The following is a 7,705-nucleotide window of genomic DNA, read 5'->3' on the forward strand; positions in this document are numbered from 1 at the left end:
TATTACTTTTTATAAAAAAAACTTGGGAGAATTTTCTCACAAAAGTCACTAAAGTTTTCATTAAAAAACAATTTTTTTTTAAATTTTTGTCTCTGTGACAATTGAATTAGAATTTACAAGTTTTTCTCTAAAGAATCACAGACCAAATTACTTTACTTTGGAAGCAAGGGTATTATTTTCATTTAGTAGTCACGGTGATAATTTGAAAAACAAAAGACATGTTGTCCAGAGAAATAGTTTTTCCTGTTAGTCACTGTGACTTTCGAGAGGAAATATACAACAACAGTCACAGTGATTTTGGTAATCATCTCTTTTGGTTTGAGCTGAATATCAGGAAAAGTAATCACCAAGCTTTGATCGACAAAAGTATCACTGTTTGATCACCGTGACTTTTGTCAGGAAATATATGTCAAATGTTGTTTTAGAATATGTGGTCTCTAAAAAAATATATCTTATTAACATTGTCACATGAATTTATGTAATTATCTCTTTTTTCGATCAAATAACAATGAAAACATTACTTCAATATCACATATTCCCTCCATCCAACGTTCGATTAGTATTGGCTCACAAGAGTCTCCGTATTAATTGATCTTTATTAAATAAGCTATGATCATTATCGAAAAGAATCAATCTTTTTTTTCAACGGCCACCAAAAATAATTGGTGACGAATTCCTATAGTTTTTTAATTCATTAAGATGGATGTGTTAATTACTAAAAGCGGTAAAAATATATATAACAAAAATATGGCATAATATAATTTATACATTTTCCTCGTAAACTTCATATATTTTGTAACAATATTATAACAGGGGTTGTGCATTAGAACAGACATATGGTTATGAGAGGAATGAATATAACCTTTTTGTGTTTCTGAAATATCTAAAATTTTCCGAATATTATTCAAAACCTAATTTTTCTGAAGGCGCATGAAAATTTTAAGGGGTAGGCGATATACTTTCACCATAAAAATGGAATTGTATTTGGAAAACACTTTTGGCATTTATCGCAATTCCAACTTCTTGTGTGTTATCACTTTATATGTACACATTCAGTCATTTCTAATTTCCATCAGCGAAATAAAAAGAATCTAAAATAGTAACGGGAGTTGGTCACGAATGAAATAGTTTATTCTGGAACTTTGTCACGAAAAATCTTCATGAATGTATTGAATACGACTCGCGGTGACAATTTCCAACAAAGAAAACGTTTCTGGTGTCTCCTATAAACATCACCAAGTTGTTAATACGAAAAAGCAGAGCATTCTAACAAACCACTTTGTGACAATTACCAAAAGTTTGTATAAGGCTGTAAGCCCCGCCTTTTCAACGCTTTTTCAGCATTCCTGACCATTTACAGAAAATATTCTTCGTACGAATATGAATTTTCTTTTAAAGGTCACCAACATGCCATTTGTGCGGACTGGGAATGTACAAGAAAAAAAAATGTTAGAAAAATATTTTTTCCTTAAGAGTGCCCACTGTGGTTTGTTCTGAAGAGCTTTATACAACTAAATTGTCTGAGCATGAGCATGAGCATGATGAGCATGATTGACCGCCCGCGGTTGCTACTCCGTTATTGCCAGATCAGCAGTAATTACACAGAGAACCAATAGATGATGCTTGGGACCAACATGCATCCTCAATGTGTAAAAACTGGTGACCTTAATCTGTTTATTAGGCAATACCAGCGCCGGCCGCATCCGAATGCAGGTCAAAGAAGGAGTTTGTATAGGAAAATGTTGACGTGATACTCGCTTTATGGAAGCCGAGAACACCTCTGCACTTCCACGAGGAATCACTGGGATGTTGGAGAAAGGGCAAGGTATACAGCAGGGTTCGTTTTGGTAAACGATGCGCTGATTTCGAGCGTCGAGTTCTTTAGAACAAGTGTCGCGCCGTTACATCCGCCACGATAATCAATGCGATTCGAACTGATTCAGTTTAACAATGTAACACCGCAACAATAAATCGAACGCATGGATACTGGATCTTTGACCGAATTGAGACAACTTCAAATGATTGGATATCTTCTCGTAAGGTGATCCTCTTTATACCGAAAGCTATTGCGCGTTGGTGATCTATCTGAAAATAAAACGGCCTCATGAAAGGTATAAGCACGGAGTTTCTAGGGGTTCGGTCAACCGGATATTTTCTATCCAACAGATCGACTAACGACGTCTCTCGTATTCACTTCGTCTGCTCTAAAAAGAAAACGATCCCGCGAAAAACACACCTGAAAAACGGAATATAGAAAGGTTGCGCGCTTATTACGGAAACGAACCATGAGTATCTTTCTTGCCAAACACCGCGATCCTCTGCGTACGACGCGCGTGAAATAGCCTTTGCCACTTGTAGCAACCAGCTATTTGTCAATCCCGAGTACACGTCGGCTGACGTGATTCTTTGGAAGCTATACATCGCGTTTTCGTTAGTTACGGTATTTATCGACCGAAGGAAATTTTCGGCTAAATGGTCACTGTGAGACATGAACACGTATTCTGGGTATACCCCGCGAAATCACTTCATTTCGAAAACGTAAACCGAAGCATTACGCACGACCGCTAATTTCCCTTCTACCGACGCAGACGCTCGGGGACACGACATTTCGATGCGAATGTTATAGAGCATGATATCATGCGGGAAAAATTGGCAAAGTTTCATGCATACAAAGCCTTAATTATTCAAAAACGCGGATATCCAAATTGGCCAGTATATTGAGTTTATTAACAAAATGCCGAACTAGTCAAAATTGAAACACAGTATATAAACCAAAAGCAAGAAAAATCGAAAAAGTGAAACATACACACTTAGTCGTGCATTCATGTAATCCCTATTTACAAAACTTTGAACACACAGTCGTGCATTCATGTAATCCCTATTTACAAAACTTTGAAATAGTCACTCAAAAATCAATAATTGTTCAAAAGCTAGAAAAATCTTGAAATGAAGCTTGACGAAATACCAACAAAATTATGTGAAAGTTTAAGTATTTAAATCTTGAAAGTATAAGAAAAGATTTTATAAAACTTGCTTATATTTGCTATTTCACGGAAGATATAAAAATCTACTCAAGTTTCGAAAAAGAATCACTCAACCACTGAGCGAAATTATAAAATAAATCTCGCGCAACTTTTCAGAGGGACCTAAGTAACAATGACAGATTCTCTCTTCTCTCACTTTGTTTCGTTAATAACGACGTTAGTAACGACGTATACATATATATTTTCTAATCTTTCTTCCCCTTAATCGAGAGATAGTAATACTGTCTTGCTTACTATGCATTGAGTGTTATGAAATATGGAAAAAATAACATTATTATTGATCAAAGAGAAAGTAAACAAAGAGAGCCCCTCAATGCTAGATAGGTCGCTCCGAAAAATTACGCGAGAAATGTTTTTTTTTTTTGTAAATATAAACACAATGCACTTATCTTATACATCGAGTCAGCATTCAGCGCACAAAGCATTCCGTTACTTTTTTTTCACCACTCGCACATAAACAATCACACCGTTTCCTTGGTGATTGGTGATTGTGAGCACTTTCGAGGAAGCGCTCCGCCACCGGATGAAATGGCTGCTTCCAGAAATCATCATATAATTTTACTGGATCATGTCTGGCACAATGTACACTAATCTTCACACATTTATGATTGCAGCTTTCATTTCAAACTGCATAACAATATTCATAACTACACTTTTTCTCTGCAGATGGACGGTCCAAAAAAAAAGTGATAAACGAAGAAGATCCACGCACAACGAATAGAATGGGGATTGTAATTCTCTTCAAGTTCTTAGGCACTTAAGCACGAGAAACCGCAAAAAATTGCGAATTGACACTAAAAAATCACAAGCGAAATCTTTTTACATTCACTCGCGGTCGCAGCTTGCTACGATCTCCTTTATACAACTAAATTGTCTATATGAAAAACTTCATTTAAAAAAATCTAAGATGTCAGATATTTTTAAAATCACTTTTTGTTTTTAATATAATATTTTTTTTTTTTTTTTTTTTTTTTAGGTGTTGGATCTTAAGTTCATTTTCTTAAATATTTTCAAATGAAGGTTCAGATAATTTTCTAGAAGTTATCCATTGACAACCAATGAACCTAAAAAAAACAAGAAGTCAGAAAAAGTTTTATGCGTTGCAAAAATATACATTTTGACACACACTTTCAAAATCCGGAACATTTCCGTATCCGTTGGTCACGTCAAGTTCTCAAGTAATACTAGGAAACTAGGGTAGTTTTTCTGTAAAATAAAACCGGATTCGTCAAAATTGATTCTTTTTTTGCGAAGTTCTGGCCATTCAATAATTGGCAAAATTTTGCCTGTCTCAATCATTTACCCTACCCCTTGTATGAGCTTAAATCTGTTTTTCATGTAACTAAACCTAAAATAGGCTACTTATTTTGTAGGAAAAGTACAGCAAATGTACTAGTATTTTGAAACTGTATTCAGTTACGAGTAAAATAAAAGTTGTTTTATAAAAATCGATCTGTTTATTTCACGGTAATACAAATGAATAAAAGACGGACGAACTTCTGACATGACCAAAAGTAGGGTGTAGTTCTAGTCGACTTTCATTTATGCTCATATTAGAAGTTTTTCAAATACCTCTAAGATTTAAGGTTATGGCGAAGCTCTGTTTTTGGACCATAGCTCACATTTTTATTTGTAACTCTTTAATTTTTCAACCGACTTTTCATATTTTGACCATTTTGAAAAGAAGAAAGACAGGGCTTTCAGAAAGTACATGTATAGATTTTTCCTAGGCATAACCAGTTGTTATCTAATAAATAGAACTTTTTTTCCTGAATTTTTTAACTTCATTCGCCTTAGATTACACATTTCTGAAAGAAATATGTTACAGTTATGCTAAAATCCTGAAGAAACAGTTAGTTCTGAATACAGTAAGCGTTGATGTACGTAAACCGGATGAGATGTGATAATTTTTAAAAAGAGCAGATATTTTTGGGTTCTATTGGATTAACATTTTTGAAGTGTCCGATAACGTTTATAACTATTTTTTCAATTATTGTAGCACGGAGTCATCCTGTGTAAACTTTAAACTACCCAGCGGCAAAAAAACCCTGAAAAAAACGCTGAAGAAAAAAAAAACAGAAGGTTGTATCCAAAGCACGACCGCGTGACTGACGTTGAATAACGCGTAATTGGCATTAACAAATGCATGGTTGAGTACTTAAATAATTACTACAAATGCACAAGTACTTCTGTTTGTATTTAAATAAATTAACCAGATGGTCAAAACTTCATCGCGGGACATCGGTTGGAAGAATTATTCAGAGGGCGGAATGGGTTGTGTGAAATGAAGCTATATACTTAAGCGATTTTTGTGCGTTTTTTGCGATTTCTGTTCACGCCCTTCGTCAGAAGACGACAGCTCAATCAATATCAATATATGCCACCACCCGCTTTCCGCTGCTCCAAAAAGAACCGTCCGCTTTGCTGGTAGATGAACGAATGAGAAATTCAATTCGACGCTTTTATAAGTGACTAACATTTGCCACCACCCGCGTTCTGCCGCTCAAAAAAGAACCGCCTATTGTGCCGGTCGATGGACAAAAGAGAGATTCAATTCGATGGCTTGCGGTTTTATAAGCGTCTAACATTTGCCATCACCTGCTTTCTGCTGCTCCAAAAAGAACCATCCGCTTTGCCGGTTGATGAACGAATGAGAAATTCAATTCGATGGCGTGTGCTTTTATAAGCGACTTATATTTGCCACCATCTGCTTTCTGCTGCTCCAGAAAGAACCGCCCGCTTTTCCGGTCGATGAACGAATGAGAAATTTAATTCAGTGGTGTACGCTTTCATAAGCGACTAACATTTGCCATCACCTGCTTTCTGCTGCTCCAAAAAGGAACCATCCGCTTTGCCGGTTGATGAACGAATGAGAAATTTAATTCGATGGCGTGCGCTTTAAAAAGTGACTTATATTTGCCACAAACAGCTTTCTGCTGCTCTAAAAAGAACCGTCCGTTTTGCCGGTCGATGAACGAATGAGAAATTCAATTCGATGGCGTGCGCTTTTCAAGCGACTAATGACAGTTATACTTCCGGTGTGCGTGTCGTTGTGCTCTCGAGCGAACAAAGCGACAACAGCAACTACATATCGCTTGTATGCTCCAGTGTCGGCTATGCTGGGGAAATGCCTGGATTGCAACATTGCGGGTACGGGATTGGTTGAATTCTAATAAAGTTTTCTATGAGTTTTAATCACTGTATTATAAAAAAATCTTAGTAGAAATGTTTTAATAGACTAGAGTAATTTGTTCACTATCGTAGAAGTAAGCGTTTGAAATCTTTCATTCTGTCGTTTCACTGCAATCTCGATTTTTTGGAATGCCACTCTACTAAAGTAAGACGTTATTCAACGTCAAAATACTAGAAGGGTTGTATCCAAGGCACGACCGCATGACGTGGGACTACGCTATTTCTTCATATTTCGACACTTCAAATAAATCCTTTTCTACCGATCCTTCGCACGCTTCTGGGAAATACTGCTTATACATCTTATTTATATGACGAGACATATCCAGGATTGAGGTGTTCGTACAAATTCTCAATATATTCGTTTATTCACTATACGACACTGCTTTGCAAACTGATATCGCTGAAAAACTGTAATACAAAAATTTGGGGTCCGTGTGTCACCGGTACGGTTTTGGAACGAAAACGATGACAAAATGTTCAAATGATACCCTTTATATCGAGGTTTCGAAAGTTACTTGAAAAGTGGGCGGAGCACAGCAGAATGGGAAATGGTAAGAAAAGTAAAACCGGCCGCGGTCGAAACAACATTTCTATCATAATAATATTTCAATGATGTTAAATGATTGTAAAGGTAATTTTAAATCACAAAGCTCGAAATGATCAACTTTCGAATTGAATCCGTTTCCGAGATTTTTCAAATTCATACCTAGAAAATTGACTACTAAACTAATAAAAAAAGAATGCTCCCATCATTTCGTTCTAAAATATTATTTTTAATATTATTATTTTTCCATTATTTTTGTTCCGAAATAATTTGTAATTGAAAAGTTGGTTTTTGTATTGTTTTATGTTTGCTTGATCTATTTTTTTTATAAAGTGTTATTAGCCCTTACAACTTATTACAGCCTGCAATTCAACTGAATTTCTTCCAACCCAATCCATCTGTCGATCCAAATTATTTTGCGAAATAGCTTGGAATGTATCAGTAAGTTTATTTAAAGTTCCATACTATTTAAACGATAGGTAATTTTTTGAGTCTTCATCAGCAGCAAATTGAAAGCCATTACAGATTTCCTAGTGAAAGTTGAAATAGTAAATATAAATCGACATGTAGAAAAAAACTGAAATAAATGTACAATTGAAGATGCGATGTGAACTTAGTTCACAGTAAAACATGGAATATTTTTTCAGCAAACAACCTCCAGGTATCCTCAAGAAACATTACATAATGGGAACTGCAGCTAACAAAAAAAAAACTGTTTCTAAACAGCCAGCGAAATCTAATCTGTTTCGTTAAACAAGCGGAACAAAACGCTGACATTCCTTTACGCGTCTTTTTGTCGCCGTTGCCGCGATTAATGTGAATCCTTGGTTTGAATAAACAACGTCAATAACAGAAATAACAAAAAAGAATGCAAACCAACCCGTTCACATTACTCGGCGGTTATTATTATCGTCAAAAAGCCGAC

The sequence above is a fragment of the Wyeomyia smithii genome, chromosome 1 (genome assembly GCF_029784165.1).
Source record: "Wyeomyia smithii strain HCP4-BCI-WySm-NY-G18 chromosome 1, ASM2978416v1, whole genome shotgun sequence".
In the NCBI taxonomy this organism is placed as follows: domain Eukaryota; kingdom Metazoa; phylum Arthropoda; class Insecta; order Diptera; family Culicidae; genus Wyeomyia; species Wyeomyia smithii.